At 42.9% G+C, this 27,309-nt stretch overlaps 1 protein-coding gene across 3 annotated transcripts in view; it reads right to left on the bottom strand.

Annotated features, from left to right (window-relative positions):
• The window catches only part of RCAN2 (regulator of calcineurin 2), a 237,206-nt gene extending 211,230 nt beyond the window's left edge, over nt 1-25,976 (bottom strand). For 2 of the 3 annotated variants that reach the window (XM_036927410.2, XM_057494096.1), the window contains exon 1: nt 25,725-25,862. The gene's annotated coding sequence lies outside the window, so the exon portion shown is untranslated. Of the gene's footprint in view, nt 1-25,724 lie in introns of all 3 variants that reach the window. The other variant, XM_036927411.2, reaches the window with a different exon arrangement.
• Nucleotides 25,977-27,309: the final 1,333 nt, after the last annotated feature.

Here is a 27,309-nt window from a genome sequence, read left to right as displayed (position 1 = left end):
CAAACCTGGGTCTGTCTAACAAATGTAGTCAAAGGCTCACCATGTCTGACTGTGTTTTCTTTACGAACAAAAGTGAAGCAGGAATGACTGGACTGTGCACCATTGTGGAATATGTGTTCTGATCTAGAAAGTCTAAAACAGGGTATGAAAGGAGGGGGAAGGATCACAAATGAGCCCATGAGAATGGCAGACAGCTTGTGTGTGCCACTGTGGAACGTGTATTCCTAAGCCAGGTATGGAGGCAGAAGACCATCCATTTGTTGTTATTGTTGTAAGATGCTTAATGAAAGCCCCAAGCCTCTACAATAGCCAAGCAAACTGCATGCAAAATAACATTTCCCCAGAGGAGGACACTTCACAAGGGAGCAGAGAGGCAGGTGAAGGTTGCTGTGGTAGCCAAAGTAAGACGGACCCTGTCACCTTTCACCTTCTGCTTTCAGATGGAACAGAGAGTATGGAGAAGAAATAGAAAAGGAAAAGGAGCAGGGAGTGGGAGTCACCCGCCCTCTGAGGCAAATCCAGCTGAGAAGGGTCTGAGTTATTCAGACCTTCCAGTAAGAAAGAGAGGCCAGACTAGAAGGCTGCTTGGAGCAGACGGGGGAAGAGCTGGTCAGAGCTCATCAGAAACCAAGGAGGCCGTGTGCATCCCTCAGATAAGATTAGCAGACAACGTTCTGCTTCACTGTACAGTCTTGTTAATGCAAGAGGGTAAGGAAGAGAAGAGACGTGAATAGCCCATCTCAGTGTCGCGTATATAGTATGCTACATTCTTCCCTCAAATACAGCTAAACGTTCATGTCACTTCCACACCAGAAGTCTCCATAACTCCCTATGATCTTTCAAATTTAAAAAAAAGCAGCTCTTTCAGCCTAGCAAACCAGGACAACCACAAGAAGAAAGATGACAGTTTGCCTGTCCAGATGTACCTACTCTCTCATTAGAGCTAAGAGGCAAAGCCAAGCCAGGCGAAGCATTGGGCACCCGGCACCAGCTCTGTCAATAAGGATAGTGACCCCCACAGCAGCGAACAAACACTGAGGGCTTGATTGGTTCAAAGGGCCTTACCTGCGACAAACTCACAGAGAGCTGTGTGGCCCTGACCAACGTACTCAAGCTTCCCTCACTTCTAAGCTGCCCCGTTCCTCTCCCCCTGAAAGCCACTTCTGGGGCCACTGCCTTCGGACCCCACTCTCACCCCCACCTGCACATGATGAGATGACCCCAAGCTGACCCCCATCCCAGGTGCGTCCCACCTCTCAGGACACTTAATTTGCCCTTCCTGTCCTTGTCCTTTTTTTATTCTTACCTTCTGCTCAGTGTGGAAGGCTGGGGTGGTATCTTCCCCACCTGGAGAATCACTGTAACTGCTAAATAAGACCCTCCCCTTGGAAGGCAGCTTCTGACATTTCTTAAACTGAATGGAATTCAAAGAGTGCTGGATCTGATTATCCAATCCCCAACATACTAGCTGTCTGACCTTGGGTAGGCTACTTAATTTTTCGGCATTCAGTTGCCTCACCCATAAAGTAGGGGTAACAGGAGTGTATACCTCAGGTTGTTGTTTTGAGGATATAATAGCTAATATGAATAAGGCATTTAAAACAATGACTGGGGCACACCATGAGTGCTCAATAAGTGGGTAACTATTTTACTAGTATTGACCACACTCTTCAACAGAGCAATTCTGTAATTGTCTCTCACATGACATAGGACTGTTTCTCTCTCCTATAGTCATCACTCCTTTTACATGTAGAGAGGCATAAGACAAACTACAGGCTTGGAATCGGTTTGCCAGGTCTGAAACCTGGCACTGCCACTTTCTAGCTGTGTGGCCTTGGACAAGTTACTGAACATCTCTGGGCAGTGTATGCATTATAGGGGCCACAATGGTACCAACTTCATAGTTGGATATATGGATTAAATGAGTTACACATCCTCCCTCCATTCAAAACTTCCCACCTTTCTGATCGGTACTCTGGCCTTTCAGCTCTTCAGAAGAGGTTGTACTTCCACAGTGAGAAACACAAGACCTTTGAAGTCAGATGCAGATTCAAATCCCAGCTTTCCACCTGTTTCTGGCTGATCTTGGGGACAAGACTGGTGGTGGCAGCTGGACACTGGGATGTGGGTGTGAATCTTCCCTTTGCAATCATTTTACTTGGTGATTTTGAGCAGGTTACTTTTGCTCACTGAGCTTCAGTTTCTGGAGCTATAAATCAGGGCTACTGAGAGGTCCATATGAGACCATCCTGATGAAGCATTTAGCCCAGAGGCCAGCAGCTATAAGCTCTCAGGGAATGTCAGCCTTTGCGTTGACCACTGGCTTACACTTGTTAATCTTACTCCTGGTTGCACCTTTTACTTACCTGCTCTGAGATAATTGTTTACTTTCCAAGAAAGGCATATTTCGTGTTAGGCCCAGGGTTTGACGTCACTCTAACAGCAAGAATAAGGATTTTCCCTGAGTTTTCTCAGTCCATATACTTGGATTTCTAATACATGTTCCCTGCTTCTGACTTGCTTGCCAGTCTCTCTTCTTTCGGCACCATTTTCCAACTTAGATAAAAATACCATCACTGTTTAACCACAGGACTACAGGCCCACCAACACCCTCCAAGCAGCTCAACCCTGGGAGGGCTGCCCAGCCCCTCCTTTCTGATCGCCTGTCCATGTGTTGTTATTTACAACATTTGGCAAAGAGAACCCCTTTGTTGACGTTTTTACATCTCCTCCCTTATGTTGAGCGTTCTTGCTTCTTCCTGCCATGGCTGGCACTCGGCTCCTGAGCCCTGGTGCTGGCAGGACAAATGGAATGTAACACCAGCAGCCTCTACCCAGACCTACCACATTTCTCTCCACCACTCCCATCTCCTTAGAGAAGTCCCAGAGCTTTGCTCACCTTTGATTACCCCTTGCTCGACTGAGTGACTTGCTGAATCTCAGCTTTTCATTGTCTCCTACTGTGTTGTTAAATCCAAGTGGTGGTGTGTTCCCAGACGAAGGTCCCCTCCCTTTCTTACTATTCATTGCTAGTGCAATTCACCGATTCTCTCTTGATCTCAAAGTAAGTCACTGACCCAACCGCTTCAGGTCACTTTTAAAATCCTTCCCTTCTTCTTTTATCGTTGGATTTAAGATGTTCCTTCCCTCTCTTTCTCCCTCCCTCCCTTCTGAGCTTAGAATCACAGTAGTATCTTTTGGGTTCCTACAGGAGAAATGCTAATTAGACTTCTGCATTGCAAACTAAAGCCAGTGGCCTCCTCACCTCCTCTCTAAAGGAGTTGCCTACCTTCACCTGTTCAGCCAAGGGCCCCAACTGAGAAACCAACACAGGCTGGGCACTCTTCCTGCACATTGTCATTGTTAAGGATGATCCAAAATTAGTCCCCCACTTCTGGTGCCATGTGTTGTTTATAGGACTGAGCTGACCCAGATTCTAGCTTAGAGAAAAAAAAAACAGACTGAAACCTTCCTGACCTGCTGCGATTGGGACAAGTTATTCTAAGGGGCCAATGTGCCTCATCTCTCACTCTTCCAGTAACTGATCAGGGGCCAGGCTAATGGAGGATAGGATCTGCATGGTAGTAAGATTTCTGGGGAAGGACAGGGAGAGGCTGAGCTGGTGGCAGAAACATGTAGAAGAAGCCCGCGAGCCTCACTCACTGTGTATGCACCTTTAAGAACTGGTGGCCACCTCTCCTCTTGGTCCTAAAGCCTCTCTGCTGCCTTACTCCACAGATAATGCTAGAAAGGAAGTCAGGGAGGATGTGCATCAACCTTTAACCTGTCTAAAAGGGAAGCTGGAAACCCTTATAACTTTAATAGACAGAAATCCCCCTGGTGGGCACCACGGTATTCGCATGGTGGCTTCACCCCCGGGGTCTACAGTCCTGACAAGGACACCAGACTAGTATGAGGGGCCTGCCCAACATGCCCACATGACATAGGAATCTCTTCACATTGGGGGAGGAAACTGGGGCCCCTTCACCTTCCTGCTCCTCTAACCAATCCCACCACCTGTCCATGTTTAACTGGAAAGGCAGCCAGCAAAAGTGAAGCTTCGTAGGAAGATGTCAAAGATCAGTGTTCACCACCGGATTCCAAAAGCCTAATTTAGTACCAGGAAGGGACAGTAAAAAAGGTGATAAACATTGTTTGAGGCAAGCTTGTCTTTTGGAAAGACTACTGCTATTTGTCTCTTTATACAGTTACCTAACTGTCTACCTTTAAGACAACTGTGTCTCTCACATAGCAGATGCTCAAAAAGATTTGTTCCATAAATGCAGACAATTCTCTAATTCCCTCTTTCCACCAGTTCACTTATCACCTTCTCCACTTTCTACATTTCTTAGAATTCTTTTTTCCCTTCTTCCAAACAGAAGCTTAATAGTCTTTTCACTTACAACGTACAATGACCTCAAATACTAAATGTGAAACATTAAAAATATAGGAAGTGTATGGGTATTAAAAAAGGACTTGGAAAGTGCATAATATGAAGAGAAAACAAAGCAAGTGTACCGGCCACATAAACACGGTTTTCCCCTGGCTTAGCTGTGGGGAGGGTGAAGTCTGTCTGCAATGTGCCCAGCTCGGTCTCTGTTCCGTTCCCTCCAGGGGCCATCACCCCTCTGCACCATCAGGCACACATATCCTTCAGAGTATTCTTACCTGTCTATTAAAACCTGCCTAGTGTGATGGTAGTGGAAGGCATTTGTTATTTATACAGTCAGGATAGGCATGTCAGCAGTGTGTCTCAGAGGAAGAAGGAAGTGGGTGAGAGCCAGGTGGATATCTGGTGGAAGGACTTGCCAGGTAAAAGACTGACAGGAAAAAAGGCCCAGCCATGGGAGGAGCTGGCATGTTTGAGGACCAGCATGGAGGCCTCTGTGATGCATGTCTGGTGAGAATGCGAGGGTGGGAAGAAACGAGTCCAGAGGCAGGAAGGAGGCCAGGACATGCAGCCCCTTGCAGGCTGTGCTGAGAAGACCTTGCTTTGGAGCCGGAGATGGGAAGCCACTGGAGGATTCTAAACAGTGGAGTTCCACAAACTGACTTGTGTTGTAGAATAATTTCTCTGGCTGCTATTTGGAGAATAGACCAAAAGCAAGGACAAGAGGAGGGGAACAATTAGTAAAGTATTGGTAGTAATTCAGATAGGAGATGATGGTGATAGAGACCAAAGAGGTAGCAGTTGAAACAGTGAGAGGCAAGAGGAGTCTGGATGTTTTTAATGTGCTAGCAGCATTTGCTGATGGACTACATATGTAGTAGGGAGGGGGGGTGGGATTCAACGATGCCAGGGTTTGGACTCAAGCCCCTAGAGGCATGATGCTGCCATTTACTAAGACAGAGAAGACAATGGGAGGGGCAGGTTTGGAGGAATGAAATCAAAAGTTCAGTTAAGAACATGCTAAGTTGAAGATTCCTATTATTCATCTAAGTGATGAGCAGCTGGTGCCATGAGTCCAGAGTTTGCGGGGGAAGTGCGAGGGGGTGTCACAGATAATACTTAAAGCCATAGGAATGGATGAGGGAGTTGAGTGGGAGAAGACCAAGGTCTGAGCCCAAGAACACAGCACCATTTTATAGGAGTAACAATGGTAGCACCTCATTACGACACACGGAGTATTGTAAGGACTTAATAAGATGAAACAGGTAAAGCACTTAAAACAGGACTGGGAACCTTCTCAACAATCAACAGCCATGCCCGCATACTTCTTAGCTCTTTCTAGTACCTAGCTCTGCTACAGCACCAATCCTGGGTCCCAGAGGCCTGGACCTGGTGGAATTCTTCTTCAGATTGCTCCGTAAGGAGGGGGCCAGGAAAAAGGAAGTCTTGTTCCCTTCATGAAGGCTACAGAAGGGAATAACTCTCTTGCTTGTATTCCAACCTGGAATTCTGAACACTTCCCACAGCAACTTAGCCAGTTTCTAAGATCTCTCAAACCAGAAATCTGTTACTTTATCTCAAGTACATCATGCATATAGTAGCCTTACTGGCTAGCCTGAGGACCTGGTGATAATTTATAATGTTTCTCGGAGAAAATACATTCCAAATCTCCAACAACTCAATAGAAACCTGCATTTAAAAAGCAGCAGAATCCTTCTACATAAAAGCACACATATATATTCTAAAGATGATGTACAGAAACTTTAACAGTAATGTTCTGCAACCTAGAGTTCTATTTTACAAACCCAGCCACAACTTACAAAGTCCAGCCACAGTTCCTTTGTACCTGCTGTGTTAGTTTAATCCTTGTCATATCTTTCTGTGACCTCCCCACCTCACTCCCCAGTTCTCAGCAAATAGGTCATTGAAAAAATTTTAACCCCAAGATAAATTCCCCATCATTTCTCTATCACAGACCTTATCTTTCATTACTGTGATTGTTAAGTTGCCTTCTTCCCAATTAACTCTGCAAATGCTGAACTGTGTCTGTCTTGTTCACGTTGTATCTCTAGAGCTTAGCATAGGATCTGGTACATAGTAAGGAATCACCAGAAATACTTGAATGAATGGGGAAATCAACCCTCGACTCTGCTCCTAGCCCACTCCAAGACACACGAGTCTCCATAGAAGAAGGAATCCAGAGGATTCTTCCAAATGGGTTAAGCCACTCAATCTGTGAAGGAGGGTACAGGAGCCTGGGGCCGCCTCTTAAGTAATAAGATATGGGGATCTGCACCCAGAGTAGAGCTACTTTGGGCTGACCTCCTAGAGAGCCAAGGGGGGCACCCCATGGAGCCAAAGGGCCAGGGCCACCCCACAGAGCCATGGGGGTGACACCCCCACCCCAGGGGCCTCAAGGGCAGAACACTGGACCAAAGTAGATGAATTTTGAGCCTGAAGATCTCTGGGAGTTCCCCTCTTAGGTCCTGGACTTGCTTGGGACCCATCATCTCTCTGGTTTTCCCCTTTTGGAATGGGAATATCAATCTTATGCCTGTTCCTCCATTGTAATTTGGAAACACATAACTTACCTGGCTTCACAGGTTCACAGCTGGGGAAGAATTCTGCCTCAGTAGTATTCAACCTTGAAAATCACTCTCTCTGGTTTAGATGGTATAAAGATGTCGGGCTTTAGACTTTAGCATTGATGCTGGAATGAGTTAAGGCTTTGGATGCTATTGGGATGGAATGAATGTATATTGCATGTTAGAAGGACATGAATTTGGGGTGCCGAGGGCAAAATGTTATGGACTTAATTGTGCCCCCCACTCCCCACATTCATATCCTGAAGCCCTAACCCCCACTGTGACTATATATTTGTAGAAGAGCCCTTTAGGAGGAAATTAACATTAAGTGAGGTCATAGGGTTAGGCCCTATTCTAATAGGATTGGTGACCTTATAAGAAGAGGAAGAGTGGGATGTCTCTCCTTTTCTCCCCACATAGGCATAAAGAAGAGATTGTGGAAGGACACAGTAAAAAGGCGGCTGTCTGCAAGCCAGGAAAAGAGCTCTCACCAGAAACAGAATTTGCTGGCACTTGACCTTGGATTTCTCAGCCTCCAAACCTCTGAGAAATACATTTCTATTAAGCCTCTCAGTCCATGGTATTTGGTTATGGCAGCCTGAGCTGGACACAGTAAGTGATGGTGGGTTTGAGAAGCAAGAAAGGGGTGGGGATGGATAAGGAAGAGAATCAGGAAAAAAACCGTCCCTCACAGAATCAAAGGGAGTGGGTTTCAGGAAAGGAAGAACGGTCAATGGCATTCATGCTGGGCAGAAGCTAAGGAAGGTGGTGACTGTGAAAGAACTTTGGTTTCCAGACTGGGTAGACGTCGGGAGGGGGGGTGTTTCATGACCTTCAAAAGAACAGATGCAAAAAGGGGGAACAAGATAAACTGAACAGGATAAAGCAGTGAGTAGCTGGGCAAGGAAAAGGAAGCAGAAGGCATTGAATTTTCTTTCAAGAAGTGGCGTGTTGAAGCCCCACTCCATCCTTAGGAGAAAGTCCAGGCTTACTTTTCTCTGGGTGAACATATCTATTTTATTGGTTTAATACTTTTTTTTTTTTATAAAAGCAAGGAGTTCTTTGAGGCACTGTTGGGGATTTCCAAGGATTTGTTCAGGTGTTTTATGACATTGTTCAATTTCTGACAAATACTACATTAAAATGTCTTTCCTGTTTTTCCACATAAGAATCTCCCAGAAGCTTTGGAAATGTTTTTTTCTTGGTGCATGTAAATATCTGAAAACCCTTTATTTCACTGTCGTCGATGTGAAAGCAATTTTCAAAAAATCCTCAGAAAGCCCTGACGAGCATCTGTGTCACTCAGAGTTGAGTAACTTCAAAGCCTGCCTGAAAATACAGCACACTCTTGACTTTCGCATTTTCTCCCCCTTGCACCTGGCATCATTAACTCCCAAGCGGTTTAGTTCTAAGTATTTCCTTTCCCTCTGCTTCAGCCCATGTTCCAACAGGAAGCGAGGCTCCATTTAACCAGAGAATGAACATGGTTTGGGCCCACATGTCATCCCTAGCACTTAGCATGCGTCCTAGAAGGAAGTCAATACCACCTGGAGGTTCTGGTCACCTGGAAATCAGGCTGGAGGTCATGCTGCACGGGACGGGGGACTTTTTCTCAGGACTCTCTGATGATTTGTTAAGGAGGATTAGAAACTCTGTTAATGGCTACATGCTGCCTTCCACTCCTGCAAGAGTCAAGAGTAAGCAGGGACAAAAATGTCATCCAAGCATCTCTTTGCCATTTTCAAAAAAATACTCATTTGAGCATGCTTCTGGTAGTTTAAAGGTCATGTTCTGTTCAGGCTGACTAATTTCTTGAAAGTAAAGATCAGTGGCTTATTTTTAACTTCAGGTAGGCAGTGAATTGTTAAATCCATTGGAGTTGAGTGGGGGTGGAGTTTTTTTGAAAGGAGATAGAGCAGCTCACCGGGAGACTAGCCACTTCCCCGCACCTTCTCCAAGGGGTTGATACTGTATGTTCATGTTAAGGATAATTTTTAAGGCTTCACTTCTCTTCGAACAGGCAGAACAACTGTAGTTCAGATATTCTTGAGTTATTTCAACTTCAAATTTATTTTGCTACAATCACCTCTCTCCCTCCACTCCGGATAGTTTCGCTAATTACATGAACACAAGGGCAGTTGAAATGCTACATTCTGCAACATCTAATGATAACTGTTGCTTCTGCTCCGGCACACAGCAGAATGGCTACCTGATTCTATGAGGTAGTACTGGAACTCAGTAGTTACGTTTATTCATTCAACCAACAAATATTGAGGGTCTACCATGTCCTTGATGAACAACACAAAGAAAAATGAACAACTCAAATGTCTGCCGTCTTAGCTTACAAAGCGGAATGGGCGATGTCATGAATCATCCAAAAGGGTCTCCTTTCTCTTTTCAGTGCTCGTCTAACAGGTGTTCTCAGGAACCCCCTTTTAAAATGTGAAATCAAGGATGACATGTGAAGATGGGTGAAGGAGTAGATAATGGGAAAACAGTGGTAAAGCCACAGATGCTGCAGCACTATTGCCTGGCTTCAAATCCCTGGTAGGTGGTGCTGAAAATAATAATGCCTTTCATCTATCATCACCAAACCTCTTATTCTCTTTGATGCTCCACTGACCTTATGAGATCAAAGGGCAGTGATTATAATTCCACAGAGTAGAAAACTGAAGCTCAGAGAGATTAAGGGACTTGCCCAAGGTCTCAGAGCTAGAATACCAGAATCAGGACTAGAATGAAGAACCCCTGAGTCTTGATTTACTGTTCTTTCCATCTTACCAGGTCAAAATAATGAGAATATATATATTTGTACATTGTCATGCATGAAGTAAAACAAATGATCCCGAAAGCTTATGAAACATTATTTTGATGATTAGGTTAGAAAATAACCCAGTGAATATTGGTAATAACATCATTAGAACACTATCAACAGTCATCTAATCAATCCCAAAATTCTCCATGAGGGCTTCTTTTTGCAAAGCACTCATGGTGGACACCGTGGTGCATCACAAAACATGGCACCAGCCCTCACGGTTTGTTAAGACGCCTGGGGGAAAATGTCTTCTGGCTTGCGCTCCTTACCTTACCCAGACTATGCACTCATTGCCTATGTATTGATTGAGTGGTCACTGAGGGTTTTCTGTCACCAAAGGCATGGAAGTGTTAAAGAGGAAGAAGGCTTTGGCTGCAGTAAGAGCTCAGTAGCCCTTCTGCCATCATAGAATTGTCCCCTTCCCCTTCCAACTCTGGAACTGAATGGTACAAGGGTCCCATGGGCTTCTAAGAGCCACTTTGCTGGATGTCAAACGGGAAGTGGGGACAAAAAGTCTGAGCACTAGCTGATCCTTCCAAGATAAATTTATTGGTAAGCTCTTTTAGGCTCAATTAATAAAAATGATAAAATTGAGTCCATTAACATTTGTGTGTAATATGCACGGCATCAAGCAGTGGTAAAGCCACAGATGCTGCAGCACTATTGCCTGGCTTCAAATCCCAGCTGTGCCATTTATCCGCAGATCTTGGGCAAGTTATTTAACCTCAAATGTGGATGAAGATACTCCGCTGATCAAGTGTCATATTATAAGTAAAAGTCTTAACACTTAGTGCATAATAGAGCTAGATAAGTGTTACCTATTAATATAAGTGTGATCTACTGAAAAGAGAGCTGCCAGATAACACACTCAGAACTATCACAAACTATAAAAACAAGGTAAAGTTAGTGAATTCCTATAAAAAACAGTGCTATCTTTTTCTCCCCATGGTCAGTTGAAAACTTGGCTGTGATTTAGGATCCATCCATCTTGCCATCCTTAAGAAGGAATTACCTTTGCAGAAAGAAGTACAGTTAAAAATAACCTTGGAGAAAGGAATGGCCTGAGCGCCTACCACCAAATGCCCAGCTCTAAACATAAGGAAATGTGTGATGAGCTTCTGGGTCAAGCTCTTCCCAATAATGTCCTAAAAAGCTACTGAATACCTTCATCACTAGAGATAACAAGAGTAAAAATTTCCATAGCCCCTGCCTGAGATAGCCCTACATTTAAAGATGAACATTAAAAAATAGTAATAGCCACCAGTGGTCATTCTCATTCATGAAACACAAGCTGTAAGGATGCTATAATGATCTGTTGTAAAGAGCAGAACGTACAAAGAATGAGGAGCTAGCACAAAGTTTGGTGATGATTTTGCTCAATCCCTCAATGCCATAAACCAGGAAACTAAGGTCAAAGCGCTAAGGGAAGGCCCAGTCACTCGTGGGGAAATCGCAACCAAGCCGGGACAGAAGCCCAGCTCCTCTGACTTCCATACTCTGCGCCATGCAGGTTGTCAGGGAATAATAACAATGAGAGTGACCACAGTCATAACAAATACTTCTCAAGCACTCTGAGGTTAAATACTTCTTGACACATTTGATTAGAACAGGGAAACTTTATTAGAATTTTAAGTTAAGAGGAAGACAGTGAATTGTGCACAGAAAAGATGCCCTCTCTTTTAAAGGTTACCCAAGGTTAGCACTGCTCTTATGTCAGCCTTTACTTCCCAGCTTCCTAGACCTCAGCCTGTAAGTTGCACTGCATGTCCACATGCTACAAAAGTTCCCTCTCCTTTCTGTCCATCAGAACTCACTCTCCTGCGTTCCTGCTCCAAAATCTTACAAGGAATTCCTCAGAAGCAATACTAATGAGCTAAGGATACATGCTGTGTACTGCCCCCTCTCTGAGTGTGTGTATTTCAGGAGGGCTTCCTTTTTCTTTACCCAAGAGTAACTAATGTAGTCATTTTGAACAGACTCAGAGACCTCTCAAACCAGAAGCCTTTTAAATCCCAATACACTGTCATTATTTTCCCTGCTTAGGTGGGGCTGGGACTACTTTCTAGCCCATATTCACACATCTTTATGGTGGTGATGAGAAAAATGAGAAAAATCCTGGGTGATGTATAAACACAACTGTCAGTTACCACAGTCAGGACAAAGGGTGGCCAAGAATCCAAGGCATCTTGATTGACAGGCCCAGTCAGAGGAGAAGAGCAGCAAAGGCAAGTCTCACCCAAGGTCAGACCTTAACCTTGCCAGGCACCATTCACAGACAGAAAGGCAATGTCGAAACCTTATCTCTAAAGGAAGACTTAGGCAAGCCAGATCCCCTTGGGTGGAGGAGTAGTTTTTGAGAGGAAAGCATTCATTTATAGCTCAGAGGAATTCTGTTTACTCAGATTTTTTTAATGTACAGACCACTATTTTTAGGGGGGGAAAAAAAAAACTGCCTCCCTCCCAAATTTGCCTTAATGGTTTTTATTGTAATGATACTTACATACGTACAACCATGAAACTCAGTTCTTCTCATGTCAATGCCACTAAACCATGAAACTCCAACTCAATGTTCCAACCAATACAAGTGAAATAAAAAAACAACCCATTTCAGATTAACAACGCCGACTTATTATTCAGATGGAGTTGTTTTGCTAAAAGTAACCCTCCATTCTCATCATGACTCTGCTACTGAAAACCGGAATGCCAGGATTTCAGAATTCAGAACGTTCCTGCTCCCCACCTTGCAGTCGGACTCTCACCCCGCATTTCTTCACTCACAGCAAAATTAAACTCTACTGGACCAGCACTCCACCCCATCGTGTGGCCTCCACTTCAGACAAATTGTGGAGGAAGTCCACCAGTTCATTCCCATCAGCCCACAGCAGCTAAGGTGGTCTTGGGACCAATTTGATTGTAAACTTTAAAGAACCACAAATTCGGGAACCAAAACCATGTAGCAGTATTATTCATTATAAGATAGCCACCTGGATGATCCAGACATGCTAGTATTATTTATATTATCACTGAAATAAAACAAACACCCTAGTTTTTCAACACTATCAAACAGAAGTCCTATGCCCTTCCTCCACGAATGCCTCTGAAACTCACTTGGATGAGGAGTGGTGGGCTGTGGAGGCAGAGATCGTGGTGAGTCCCGGGTCCATCACGTGTTACCTGTAAGACCTGAGGCAAGTTACTCAGCTTCCCTGAGCCTCAGTCTCCTCATGTAAATAAAACAGGGATAAAAATAGAACCTACCTTTCAGGGTTGTTGAGAAGATCATGAAGGATAATACAGGAAAAGTGCATAGCCCAATGCCTGGTGCTTAATAAATAGCCACAACTTTCCTGTTCAATTGCTTCAAACTCCACAAAAGAGGGAAGGATGCACTGTCTTACCAAAACAGAAGCACATTTCAAAAGAATTTGCATTTGAGACAGAAGTGTTTAATGTGTCTGCCTGCATAAAGTTGAGACCCTGCTACCAATCATATCTGTGCTTCAGTATAAATGGAGATGAGGCATTACATCATATTCTGAGAAGGTATGAGGCCTTTTGGCACATAGAGTGAAAGCAGACTAACTCATCTTGTGGAATTACTTACTTTTATGGTCGCCAGTTGTGTGAGAACAAATGCTCTAAAGACATTTCAAGGTGTTGAAATCTTCAAACTTGTGACTCTGAATTGTTTAGAATGGATATAATGATCAGTTCATTTTACCACTGAGGAGCACCTACCACATGTAGGCCATTGTGATGAGGGTACAAGGGTCACAAGGATGAATGTGTACACAGTCTTCACTCTGAGGGTACCTAACATCCAGAGGAGGTGTAGGTAAACAAGTAAGAGGCTTAAAGTCTACTGAACTCCACTTCACTAAAGGCAGGGGAGCTATGTGCAACCCGTTCCTATACCCCAGAGCCTAGCACAATGCCTGGTGCATAGTAGGGGTGAATGAAATGAATGCATGAATGAATGGACTGGAAGAGATATAAAGGTTAGGCTACATATGTGCATAAACACAGGCTCAAAAAAAAACAAGAGTGATGGCTCTCTTATGGGCTCAGGGATTGAGGAAATCTGGAAAAGATGGAACTTGAAGGAAGAATTTCAAGAACAAGAGGTAGGAGAATGTCGCTTATAAATGTATGCACTTTCAATATGCTCTATATTCCTTCTCAATAGTAAAATAGTTCTCAATCTGATTATATCTAGCATTTCCATAACCTTCCATATCTGTAAACGGTATGCAACTACTTCTTGGTTTGTTATTTATTATGAGGGCTTTTGATTTATTTATAAACAACTTGGGGATCTCTAATAAGCAGCCATAAAAAACTTGGTGGTTCATTATTTATTAGAATAGGAAGCTGAAGAAATAATACCTGTCTCAAGCAGCCATGTCTCAATTATTACTATTGGTCTCCTGGGAATCTCTAATGAGCAGCCATAAAAAAGTCCATTTGCAATTAGAAAAAGGAATGTGTGTATTTGGCAGCATTAACATTGACATGATTGACAACAGACAACTTGTACAATACAAGAATAACCATGGTATTAGTGTATTATCTTAAAAATAAATGGCAATCAATCCAAGGATGAGAAAGGAGGTATGGAAGGGTTTGTTTAAGCAATGATTAGTGTACTCTAAAGTCTGCATGCAAATATCTTCATGGTAGAAATCCAAAATCCAAAAAGAAACATAATTTTGTTGATACTTTGGAAAAATCACTAAAAGGACTGGCCCGATCAAAACTGAATAATTAAAAATGAATTAAGAAAACATCTGGCAAAGAAAACTAGTATCTCAGAGATGATATCTCACCAAACTACATAAGGAGACATTTCTATTAGATGTTCTCATATCTAGATGACCTCAAATGACTACCTAGGTTCTTTCTTTTTTTTTCAATGTTAAAGGAAGTATCCTTTACCTAAGTGTTTATATTCTACTTTCTAAATATCACTCCATTTTTTTTTTTGCAGGAAGAAGAATATCTGTATTTTATCTATTTGTTTTTCCATCCTTTTGGAAGGAAGAAGTATTGTTTTGGCTTCACAACGCCTTACGATCCCTGAGATGAGGGTGTCTGAGGAGAATGGGGATAAAGGAAAAGTCCACAAACAGGGTCAGAGGGCGAATTCGGCTGTGATCTGGAATTTCTCCTCCAGAAATGGAATAATTCAAGAGAGTTCAAGGTCCGTGGGGGTAGAGCAGAGAGGGCGTTGTCATGATCAGTAGGGAAATCCACCAGGTGGGCTCCCAGAGATACTGAAAACAGTGCCCCAACAGCACTTAGGTAAAGGTCTCTAACCTTTATTATTCTTCAGATTTCTTTCCAGAGGTATGCTCTGGAAATTTACACTGTCATGAAAATACCCAGCAGTGGTTTTCACCAATATCCATGAAGGTGCTTTTGTTCAGACATAATAACCTTCTCATAGTCGCACACCTTGGTGTGAATTGTGAAACAATAGTCAGGCACGGTCGTGAGGATATCCAATGTAACGGTTGAGCTAAGACCAAGAAGATAAATTACAGGTGAGAAGAAATACTGAAAGAATGGCATATGTTTGGCCAGTCTCATGCAAGACAAAAATCTTTGTGATAAGTGTTTTTATACTGAAATGTGAGATTTTAAAAGCAATTTTAAGGAATAAAGCTGGAGGCCTCATGAGGAGTCACTACATTTGGAGATTTCCACATTTGGAGACCCTGAAGGCCATTTCACAAATAGTATAGGGTCACTCCTTACAGCACGAGCTCTGTGGCCTCTGGAGAGCTGTTTAGGTTAATAAAAATGAGAATGAAGGAGCAGAGCAGCACACGGCCACAACCATGCATCTGGGTTTCCCACAGGGCCACTCTGGACTGTCCCAAGTCCCCAGTAAGCTATTAAAGATTTCACTCATACTTCCTTAAGCCTATCGAGAGCCATCCTAAATTTCTTAATGTCCTCAGTTTCCAGTTTAATGGTCTGAGCAGTTTTCACACAGCCTGAACAAAGTGGCTCAGGCTTGAATCAAAGTAATTTAGATCTAGGGCAGCCGAGTGGAGCTGTTCAGGTTTACCCCCTTATCTTACCTCCACCTGGAAACAACTTTTCCAGTTGTTTATCAGTTTATACATGTGTGGGAGCTACAAGAACCTTCTTGACCTTCCAGAACAACAGTGGACCTCACAGTAAGGTTGCAAGCCAGGGTGAGCTCTCCCCACCCACAGTGTCTCAGGGGGCTACAACCAAACCAGAGTCCACGATACCAGCCAAGAACCCCCACGGGGTCTCCATGAGCAGTGGCGCTCAGACACAAGGTCAGAAGGTTTGCCTTGAAAATATGACCATGCAATATTTCAGTTCAGAGCTTCACCTAAATGTCATCTTGTCAGATTTTGAAGTTTAATGCTAAACAACAGCTGTGTGTGAAGCACAAATCACCAAGAGACAAATAGGAAAATAAAGGGTACCAAATAAACATATTTGTGATATGTCAGTTCCCCTGACCAAAATTTAATCTTTTTATAAATGGTTGTTTGTACATCATAAAAGATCAAATGAATATCATTAATGCCCACAGAAGGAAAAAATTTACATATTTATTAATTAGTATTTTGCTTTCACTTGCCTTGTCAAGGCTGAGACTTTGCTCTTGAGCAAATAAGATTTACTATTAATTTACCCAAATTTGCCATCCTCCACTTACAAATTAATAAGATACCTGTAATCAAATAAATAATTTCCTTCAGTACACATTATTACACCTCAAAAGAGAAGTATGAATTGGACTTTGATTTGTCCTGGCTAGACCCCATTATAGGGCTTTTATCTTTAATAGCTACAGGAGTCAAAATAAAAATTAAATTATATTAATTGAGCCTGTCTTTCAGGTGACTTTATTTCAGACAAAGAATTCAAATTGACTGTCAACCTCAATAAATTGGTCAATAAAATCAACACAGTTGATGGGGCTTGATAGTGGAGGCAGGTACTTTCTTTTTTGAAAGACTACTCTGATTAGCTATCCCATTAAAATTCCAGACAAATGACCATTTAATGATTTTTTTTAACAAGATTCCAATTGATTAGCCTAGTTATGCATTCAAATTGAGTTAATCTGCCCTGTATCTCATGGAAGGTGCAACAGGATGACTGAAGCTTGGTGGAAAGGCCCAGCCAACAGCGGAAAGGGATCAGCCAAAACCAACTTAAAATGACCACTGAACGAATGCAAATAAGCACACATACTTGCTATTAATGTTTTTTGGGGGATTTGAGAGGTAAACTAAACCAGTGCTCACTCAAGCAGAGGTTGCTTTATTCTACTTAGCTTAAGTCAGCTTTGTAGCTCAGCAGGCTGCAGTGACAGCTGTGTAGTCAGGCCTGATACAGCCCAGGCCCCTGATAAGAGAACCGCCAGGAGAGAAGCTAACCCACTAATACCAACTCTCCCACAAACACTCACTCATGCATGTTAAATCTATTAGATCCCCACTTGTCCATCATCATCTCCCACAAAGAAAGCTCCAGCTCCTTGCAGAAACATTAAACAAGAACATTGCCAGCATAGGTGTTATCTCTGGAAAGCCTATAACACCAGCCACCCCTTATCATCACCTAAAAGGTGCTTACAAGCAGGGTGGAGGTGATACCTGCATTCTCCTGCTTGCCTGTGGGAATGTTAATTGGTACAACATCCTGGAAAAATGATGAAAAGCAATATCAAAATATAAAGAAAGCCTTAAGAAGGTCCATCTTCTTGAGCCAAAAATTCCAACAATCTATCCTAAGAAAATGACCCAAAATATAGAAATAAACTATGATCAAAGTGTTCACTCAAGTATTATTTATAGTTTGGATAAATGGAAACCATCTAAATGTCCAACAATAGGGGTGAAGGTAAGTGAATTCTCATACATGAGAATGCTCTGCAACTACTGAAAACAATATTCATAAAGATTATTGACTTTACATGAAAAGTTATTTAAAATGGCTGGTGACATGCACAGGATGCAAACTTGTATACACAATATCCCAGTTCTATAATACTATGTACATAAAAAAGACTGAAAGGAAATACACCAAAATGTCAGTAATAATTAATATTTGTTCATGTGATTTTAATTTTCTTTTTGTATTACTCTGCTTTATAAAAAATTTTATGAAATACATATGTCCAAGAAAATGTAACCATTAAAGAAGTCAGGGCAGAGGGCCGCTGCGTTTCCTGCTGAGTGGACATACCTCAGCAGACACTGGGAAATATTTCTACTCTTCTGGAGCAGATTCCATGTAAGACCTGTCATTCACACTTAATGGAAGCCCTGGTGATGACCCCTTGTGCTCCACATCATGTCTATACCTTCCTTGACCTTGGCTTTGACTTTCAGCCTCCTCTGTTTATATTGAAACACACCTTTGGCAGTTACCTATTGTCTGTAAATCATGCTCCCCACCTCCCTTCATCTGCAGGACTAGTTCCTGATCAGCCTCCTCCTGCCCCAGCCCGGTTGAGTCCTGGTACTGACCACAAGTTACCCTCAAAAGAAACAGGTATCATAACACAAGCTGCCAAAGAACAGGGCAAGGACATACAGTTGTCTCCATGGAGTCTATCAGAGCATTTTATATACAAGGACCTCCCTCCCCTCACAGACCCTGCGCTAACAAGGCCCAGCTAACATTGATTTCCTGGGAAGTCCTTAATGTGATACTCATCCTTAACATCTGTGCAGAGCATCCCATTTTTTTCAGTGCACATTCACACTCCCGACTCTGCAAGGTGGGGAGATCAAGTATTATTTTCCTAATTGTACAGTTAAGAAAATTGCAACTCAGACACCTGGCACTGAGAGGCTTATTCCCCTTGATCCTGAGGGCGTGCTCATCTGTAAATAGTGATGATAATACCCATGGGGCAGAGTTGTTGTAAGGATTAAATGAGATAACCCACACAGCTGCTGTGCACAGTGTCTGGAACAGGGGCAGCATTCAGCAGATGCCAGCTCCTCTGACTGTTCAGTTGGTGGGAAGCTCAAGGTTACATAGCTGGAAAGTGACAGCGCCAGAATGGGAATCCAGGCCTTTTCATGCTAACACCGTGCTTTTTAGACTGTATTCCCAACACTGTATGTAGAGTATTGAGGCATGACCCATGCCCTCAAAGAACTTATAATTTTGCAGCAGGCATATCTAAATCACATGAAACAAAAAAGCAGCTACTCCCACAAAGAGCTAAGGCAACAGTAATGAAAACTAGGATATAGCTCTCAAATCATACAATTATTTTGTCCAACAGCTACCATTATAATCTTCTTATGCATTTATTCCAAAGCTTGGAACTCCATGTTTCATCCCTGTGTCAAATCGAGTTGAGAATGGGAAAGTCAAATAAGAAAATTATAAGTCCCTTTCCATCCTAACCATAGAAAATATTTTCTGTGGGCATTCTGAACAGCAGGAAGTTTGAGCTATTTTTGGAAACTTTTCTTCAACTTCTAGAATGTACCATTCACAGTCACACTTTTTTTGTTGTTTTAAGGGACTTAAAAACAGCTGAGTTTAAGGCTGCTTCCACCTTTAAAAAAAATCATAAACTCAATTAATTAATTTAACCAACAACTTATGACTACCTGGGAGTTGATAACACAAGAGAAAAGAAACAAGGACAGTGAACATTTTACAGGCAAAAACAGAAGGTTCTTTATGAAGATAGAGGCACAGTGTGCACACACACACACACAGAATAGGAAGTCATTCCATCTCCTGTATTTTCAATGCCATAATAATAATAACCAACCAATCCTAGGCAATACTATTTCCCTATAGCAACTTTGGCCTATTTATAAGGTGATAAACGTGATAAAAAAAAGAGTTTGAAACTTGGTGTTATGGAATGTTGAAGCTTCTTTATATCTAATAGGGTAACTTATTAATAAGTATTTGAGACTCTCATGTGGAAAGGTATTTAATGCGCTGTGTGTTTTTATAGCCCCACTATATACTACTGTCTAAGATAACAGATGCATGATGCTCCATAAGGGGTGGCTCTAGCAAAACTATGAAGCAGGAGAGGTTTTTCTTCAGAAACAGTCCCCCTCCGTTTTCTGCAGGTCTGTCTTCCTAGGGATGAAAAATGAGGACCCCCGTTTACCCAGCACCTTCCATGAGACAGACCTGTGGGGTGTCTGCTCTATGTTATCTATTTCTCTCCTTACAACAGCCTTATAACACATGTATTAAATCATCCCAATTTTTCAGAGATGAGAAAACTAAGTCTCATAGAATTTAAGTGACATATGCAAAATAAAGAAACTGATCAGTGTCTTTAAGAGATTTATCTGGGTTTCCCCTCCCCAAATTGGGCTCCCCCAACATAGGGCAGCTCCTCACATACCACCTGCACTATGGACTAATTCACACCAACCTGTTAAGGACCAGCCAGCATTGGAGTTCATTGATTCTCTTAGAAGTATTCCTATTCTAAAAGTGACCAGGCAGGCATGATATTAACCCAAATCAATGGCTCTAGTAGTAAAATTTGAGACAGGTTGACAGGACTTCAGAATGCCAAGACTCTTTAGAGATCATCTATTCAACCTCTTCTCCTATTAATACAGATTGAAAATAACTAAAGCCTGAGAGGGAAGGTGATTTTGCACAGGTCACAGAGCAAATCAGGTGCAGAGCTCAGAAGAGAGCCAGTGCTCCTGATTCAGTCCTGTTTTTTTATGGCATCAGCCACAAATATTCAAACATAGGATAGGAAACAAATTCCAGGTTAAATAGGAATTATGTCAATGCTGCTAATTCACACTGGCCATTCAAAGTGGTGGTCAGACTGCCTGAATTTGAATCCTGGGGTCATGTCTTACTAATTGTGTGGCCTACATAAGGTACCTTCTCTTTATCTTGGGTTTCCTACTGGGTATATGAGAATAACAGTATGGTCTGCCTTGCAAGATTATCGTGAGGGTCAAATGTGATAATCTATGTAGAGTTCTAACTTCTTTGTGCTCAGCATATAATATAGTAAGCACTGAATAAATGTTAGTCACTGTTACTATCCTTACAATTATTTTTGCTATTATTTGTATTACGAGTTCAGATAGTTGACATATAATAGTTTCACTTTTAGGGAAGAAGGTAGAAACAACTTCTTGCCATCAAATTCATCCCCCTCTTCTTCAAAGGCAGCCCTAGACAGTCTTATGAATGAAGGTAAGATGAGCAGAAGGTCAGCACCAGCAATGAAGAAATTACCTTTGAAAACAGAAGAGCCGACTGAGCATTTTCATTTGATATTCAAAGTCGAAAATGCCCCATCTTTCTCAAACCTACTCTTTCTCATTTACTTCCTTTTTTCCCCCCGAGTTTTAGTGGGAAAATTATGTTATATAATCAACATATAACATTGTGTTAGTTTTTGGTCTACAAAACAATGACATGGTGTATGTACACGCTGCAAAACAATTACCAAAGTAGGTTTAGTTAACATCTACCATCTCACAGTTAAAATTTTTTCTTGTGATGACAACTTTAAGATCTACTCTCTTAGCAATGTTCAAATATACAATACAGTATTATTAATTATAGCCACGAAGCTGCACATTACATCCCCAGGACTTACTTAACTTATAACTGAAAGTTTGTATCTTTTGACTGTCTTCCCCCATTTTGCCATCCCCCATCCCTGACCTCTGGCAACCACCAATCTTTTCTCCACCTATGAGTTTGTTTTTTAGATTCCATATATGAGAGATACTTATTATACTTACCTTTTTCTGTCTGATTTAATACTTTCTTTTACTTTTCTCATTTACTTTATGTTCTTAAGATCCATCCATATTGTCACAAATGGCAGGACTTCCTTCTTTGATGACTAATATTCCATTGTGTGTATGTATGTATATACATACCACATTTTCTTTACCCTTCAGATAAATACCCAAAAGTGGGATTGCTAGATCGATCATATGGTAGTTTTAATTGTAATTTTTTGACAAACCTCCACTACTTCCCACAGTGGCTGTACCAATTTACATCCCTACCAATAGTGTACAAGAGTTCTTTTCCCCACATTCTTGCCAACACTTATCTCTTGTGTGTGTGTGTGTGTGTGTGTGTGTGTGTGTGTGTGGTTTAAGATATATAATACCATTCTAACAGTTGTGAGGGGATATTCTATTGTGGTTTTGATTTGCATTTCCCTTATGATTAATGAAGTTGAGCAACTTTACATGTGTTTTTTGATGATCTCTATGTCTTCTCTGGAAAAATGTCTGTTCAGTTCCTCTATTTTCCAAATTGGATTGTTTGTTTTCTTGCTGTTGAGTTGTATGAGTTCTTTACATATGGTGGATATAAACCCTTGATCAGATAAATAATTTGCAAATAATCTCTCTCATTCCTTGAGTTGCCTTTTCATTTTGTTGATGGTTTCCTGTGTAGTCCCACTTGTTTTTTTTTCTTTTTAACTTTTGTTGCCTTTGCTTTTGTTAACAAAGCCAAAAACTAATTGCCAAGACAAAAGTCAAGTAGTTTACCCATAAGGTTTTCTTCTAGAAGGTTTATGATTTCAGATCTTACATTCAAGTCTTTAACCTGTTTTGAGTTAATATTTGTGTATGGAGAAAACAGTGACCAGTTTCATTTTTCTGCATGTGCTGTCCACTTTTCCTGCCATCATTTATTGAAGAGACTATCCTTTTTCCATTGTATATCCTGTCCTCTTTGTTGTAAACTGACCTTAAGTGTAGGTTTATTTCTGGACTTTCTATTCTGTTTCATGGATCTATGTTTCTGTTTTTATGCCAATACCATACTGTTTTGATTACTATAGCTTTTAAATATAGTTTGATATCAGGATGTGTGATGTCTCCTGCTTTGTTCCTCTTTCTTGAGATTGCTTAAGGTATTTGGGTTTTTCTGTGGTTTCATACAAAATTTAGGATTATTTGTTCTATTTCTATGAAAATTGCCTTTGAAATTTTAATAGATTGCATTGAATATGTACATTATTTGAGGTAACATGGACATTTTAGTAATAGTAATTCTTCTTATCCATGAGTATGGAATATCTCTCCATTTATTTTTTCCCTTTTTTTCATCAATGTCTTCCAGTTTTCAGTATGTAAGTTTTTTACTTCCTTAGTTAAATTTATTCCTAGGTATTTTATTCTTTTGATGAAATTATGAATGGGATTTTCTTAATTTGTCTTTCTGATAGATCATTATTAGTGTATAGAAAAGAAACTTATTTTTGTATACTAATTTGGCATCCTGCAACTTTACTGAATTTGTTTATTCTAACAGATTTTTCGTGAAGTCTTTAGTGTTTTCTATACATCATCAACAAATAGACAGTTTACTTCTTCCTTTCTGATTTGAATGTTTTTTTGTGTTTTCTTGCCTAATTGCTGTGGCTAGGACTTCCAGTACTACGTTGAATGAAAGTGGCAAGAGTGGGCATCCATGTCTTGTTCTTGATCTTAGAGGAAAAGCTTTCATTTAAAGTTCCTCACTTTCTCAAGCCTAATCTTTCTCATTTACTTTCTAATTCAGTTAAAACCCTGACCATCCATCCAGACACCTAAGCTGCTTCTTCCACACCCACCACCCACTTGGTGACCTAGTGCTACAGCTTCTCCCTGAAATGGCTCTCTGTAGATCTCTCTTCTCTCTCCCCATTCTACCTGGTTTCTGCACAATTAATTGTATTAATTAATTTTTGCCTGGACCTCTCCAGCGGCCTAAAATCTGAACTCACTACTCTTTGCAACCTACTCACTACCTCTAAAGACACTTTTGCAAATATAAATAAGATCAAATCATTTCTTCCATAAAGGTGGCATGGTTTCTCCTCCTCAGCAAGGTATATATGAGCAACCCAGGCTCACTGAAACACTCCCAAACTCTCCAGCAACCCCAATTTCAAAACATGAACTTTCCTTCAATGTGGAACACCTAATTCCTTCTCCAGAGAACTCCTACCACCTACTGGGATCCAGTACATCCAAACATTAATTCCTCTGCAAGCTCCTCTAGATTTCCTCCTCTCTTCCTTCCCTGGGCTCCCAATGAACTTGTTCCTATTTCCATAAAATACTCGCCATGTTGATTATTATTACTTGTTTTCTTATCCTTATTTTATGCTAGACTGATTTCTGAAAAGCATTGGCCTCATTGTTTTGGTGCCTGGAACTGGGCCTACATAGCGCTCAGTAGATGCTTCACAAATGCCACTTGATAAACTGGCTCGATGGTACAGAAAGTAAAAGACATGGGAAAATGAGACCTCAGCAACTATCAAAGTTGATCTCAATAAAGCTAGTTTCTGTAATATATATGACTAACTGTAAATGATTAAGTAAGGAGTCTTTAGGAATGTGATACATACTTGCAAATGACAAAGCTCTCAAGTTCCCACTTATGCCTGCTTAATGTTCATCAGTGGAGAGATAGCCACCCCCTTTCAGTTCAGTTTGATTCTGCAAGACCTGAACACACAAGGTATTTTAAGTGCTCTTGGAATATGGCAGCTTAAGTTGAGTATACTTTCCCTCATAAAATTCTATGAACTGGACTCAGGTAGTAGGTGCTTAATAAATGTTGATTTGCAGTGGATTTGAAAGCAAAGTCAACTCACATTTTAGACTAATTCAACACAATGACTGATCTTGCTTAAGGTAATAGCTTTAAGCTAAAGAAAATCAATGTGTAGACTGAAAAGCAGCCAAATGTTCACTCCCCTGCCTTGTTCCACAGTCAGTGCTGACCTGCTTCTTGATCTTTTCCAGCTTCTCGGCTTTTCTAACTTCTTTCTGTCCTTACAAAGGAGGGGCCAGTTAGCAAGTGTTGCCCTGTGCCTGTGATGCACTTGTCCTGTGTTTTGATGTTGATGTAATATGTGTGAAAGTTCACCTGCATTATTAAAAATATCCTACTTTTCCTAATGCCTCCCTTCTGTATGATAGGTTAAGTGGGATTCTGCTTGAAAGAAGATAGAAGTGTGGACTGGAATGCTCTAGCATCCTTTCTTCTCCAGTTGTGGGACTGTAAGTTAAAGGGAGTCCAGAAACTTTTGCTTTTACTGAAATGACACTTAAAATTTTTTCTAAAAAAAGCTTTGGCATCTAACTAATTAGATGTCCACTGAACACTTCTATGCCAATGTAGGAAATAGGAAAGATTCAAAGCAATGCACTCTGCTATAATTTATTTTGGGTTAAGAAAAAGACAGCAGTGCCTTGGAGAATAAATCATTAACTAAAAGTCAAATGGAGATACCCTGGAAACCAGTGAGACCAGTAGGCAGCAGAGGGATCAGGCAGCTGTGATTTGCCTGTTCCCCCTGGTGACTTCTAGAGGGAAGCATCTCACAAGCAGGACGAACTCGGCACACTGCGCTCCCTTCTATTTCACTTTTCAAACTTGAAGTTATTTTTAGATGACCCAGCCCTCTAATCCCAGGCAGGACAATTCCCAGCCCACTGCGCCTCAAAGCACCTTCCCCTCCCCAGCATGCTCCTTTAAACATTGGGAAGGAGTCTATCGGTTTTCTCCTTTGCTCTCTGCGTCCGGTCCACTTCCCCTAAGCCCCACTCCAGACCTCAGTCCCGGGGGCCACAGGCGTCATTCTCGCTCCTCGGCTCATGCACCTGCTGCTGCTTCTAGAAAGGCGAATCCTTGAGCTACTCAGAATGAGGAAGGGGCTCCTTGAGACCCGCGCCCTCTATGGGGGGGGGTCAAGGCAGACCTCTGTCCCCAAAGGCTCCGCGGGGGTGCCAACAGACCACCCCCCACGCCGTGCACAGTCGCCTAACCTGACCGCACTTGCCCGCCCCCTGCCGCGGTTCCCCGGCGTGGCCAGGGCGCCGCGCTCAGCCCCGGCAGGACGGGTGCCGGGGCGAGCGGGCCAGGCGGTTACATAACCGACCTGCTGGACGTCCGCGATGCGCCGGCAGAGGCTGAGGCGGCGGCTCGGGCGGTCGGCGGGGCCGGCGACTGCGGGCGCGGCCGGCGACTGCGGGCGCGGCGCTGCCTGCTCACCTGCGCGCCCGTGCGAGCGCGCGCGGAGGCGGGCGCGGTGCCCGCGGGCCTGGGCGTGGGGCCGTGCGTGCGCCCCGCCTCCGGGGCTCGATCCCTCGGTCCGTGGGTCTCTGCCGCCTGCCCGCTGCTGCCCGCAACCACCGCCGCCGTCACCCGGGACAAAGCGGCTCCGGGGAGGGGCCGAGCCAGCGGCCCTCGCAGCAGCCGGAGGAGATGGGCGCGCCCCCAGCTCCGACTCATCGGGCCAACCTCCAATCAGACCCCGGGAAACCGAGAGCCCCTGTCTGGCCTCCTCTCACCGCCTCCCCGCTGACCCCGCGCCCTCCCCGGCCCCCCACCCGCCCCGCCGCCCGGGCTCGCACCCTGCCCTCAGCCCCTCACCCCTTCCCTTCCACTCGGGGTGCCCAGGAGCGGGTGAAGACCCTCTGGGAACCCCGCGCAGGAGCCTGTCGGCGGGAGTTCGGCCTCGGCGGGGAGGGGCTTCTGGGGGTCACACCGGGGTGGGGGGCCTCCTCGGGAGTCGGAGCGGAGAGGAGGCTGATGCCGAAGCTGTGTGACTGGGTCGCGACGGCTAAGAGGAAACGCAGAGGCAAACTGTGGGTGAGGCGTCCGCGAGCAGACACTTTTCCTACAAGCTGACTGACCCCCCGACTCACGCAACTGAGAAACGGGGGATGCCCTGGGAGGGACCGCGGGCGTCTCTGCGCTGGGGAGGGGGCGCGGGCGCCCTCTACCGCGAGACCTGCGCCCCTCCCCGCCCACGTGCCTGAAGGTGCCCGGCGTGGGCTGCACAGCGCTGCCAGGATTCGCAGCCACCAAACCTGGGACAGAAGGGCTTCAAGGACTCCCTATTGTGTGAGAGCCCGTGATACAAGGAGTGGGAGACTGGTATCCTACAGTAAACGGTTGAATGTGAACGAAATCAAGGGTAGATCTGTTGCTCAACAAACTTAACCCTGGTAGAAGCCTCTGTTTTACAAAATAAAGCAATTCAGAGCTGGGAGGAAGCCTGTGGCTTAAGGGTGGCAACGGTAGGGACAGGGCTGTCTCATGGCAAGAGCCAGTCAATAATGTAGAAGGTCATAATAGGGAAAGTGAGGACAATTGAAAGAAGCGGTGTGTGTGGTCCAACCTGAGGGAGAGAATGAATAACAAATTTAAATAAGTTCTGTGTTCTATCATCTTTCTAATTGCTATATAAATAGGCCTTTTGGCTTTTGCTTTTTATGACTTTGTTTTCCGATAACAATATTAAAAGTACATTGAAGCAGTCCATAAGTTTCACAGTTATTCCTCTCTCATCCAGACACCACATTGTTTTTTCCAAGGTTGACATAAAATTAGATCCTTTATTTTTTTAATCAAAAAAGATAGACCTTGGCTATTACCTCTGATTAATCTGCACTAATATAAACAAAGACAGAACTTCAATGTTGAAAATGATCTTAGACTCCTACTCTTCCAAACTTTGC

Source organism: Manis pentadactyla, chromosome 16, assembly GCF_030020395.1.
Source record: "Manis pentadactyla isolate mManPen7 chromosome 16, mManPen7.hap1, whole genome shotgun sequence".
NCBI classification, from domain to species: Eukaryota; Metazoa; Chordata; class Mammalia; order Pholidota; family Manidae; genus Manis; species Manis pentadactyla.
The sequence above is the reverse complement of the archived record's forward strand: the minus strand, read 5'-3'. Positions and strand labels throughout refer to the sequence as shown.